We start from the raw sequence: 712 nt of genomic DNA on the forward strand, positions 1-712 counted from the left end.
AAAAGTAACACTAGTCCAGCTAGTACAATGACTGTTCGCAGAGAGTTAACAAGAATGGGATGCAGTGGTTGAGCAGCTCGTCATAAGCCACACAGTGGTAAACAACGACTGAGGCAGTCTAAAGAGAGACGCCACACTAGTCACTGGGTGACTTGAAATTAGTAATTTGATGAATCACCCTATATCCAGTGGCAATCCGATAGGTGCCTGTAGAATGTTACGTGTTACCACGTGTAATGTCAAGAGTGACGTACGGAGAAGGTGGCGTTACAGTATGGGAATATTTTTCATAACTAAGTGTTTAGCGTTCTGCTGCCAGCGGCCTTGCCGCAGTGGTAACACCGGTTCCCGTCAGATCACCGAAGTTAAGCACTGTCGGGCTGGGCTAGCACTTGGATGGGAGACCACCCGGTCTGCCGAACGTTGTTGGCAGGCGGGGTGCGCTCAGCCCTTGCGAGGCAAACTGAGGAACTACTTGATTGAGAAGTGGCGGCTCCGGTCTCTGAAACTGACATACGGTCGGGAGAGCGGTGTGCTGACCACATGCCCCTCCATATCTGCATCCATTGGCGCCTGTGGGCTGAGGATGACACAGCGGCCGCTCGGTACCGTCGGGCCTTCATGGCCTGCTTGGGAGGAGAGAGAGAGAGCGTGTGTATGTGTTCTGCTGCATCCATTTTCAATGAGCTACCACAAGAATTCAAAACTCTTG

At 51.8% G+C, this 712-nt stretch overlaps 1 pseudogene; it reads left to right on the plus strand.

The window, feature by feature from the left end:
- Nucleotides 1–314: 314 nt before the first annotated feature.
- Nucleotides 315–432, plus strand: LOC126274411 (5S ribosomal RNA; annotated as a pseudogene).
- The last annotated feature ends 280 nt before the right edge of the window (nucleotides 433–712 follow it).

Source organism: Schistocerca gregaria, chromosome 5 (genome assembly GCF_023897955.1).
Source record: "Schistocerca gregaria isolate iqSchGreg1 chromosome 5, iqSchGreg1.2, whole genome shotgun sequence".
Classification (NCBI taxonomy): Eukaryota; Metazoa; Arthropoda; class Insecta; order Orthoptera; family Acrididae; genus Schistocerca; species Schistocerca gregaria.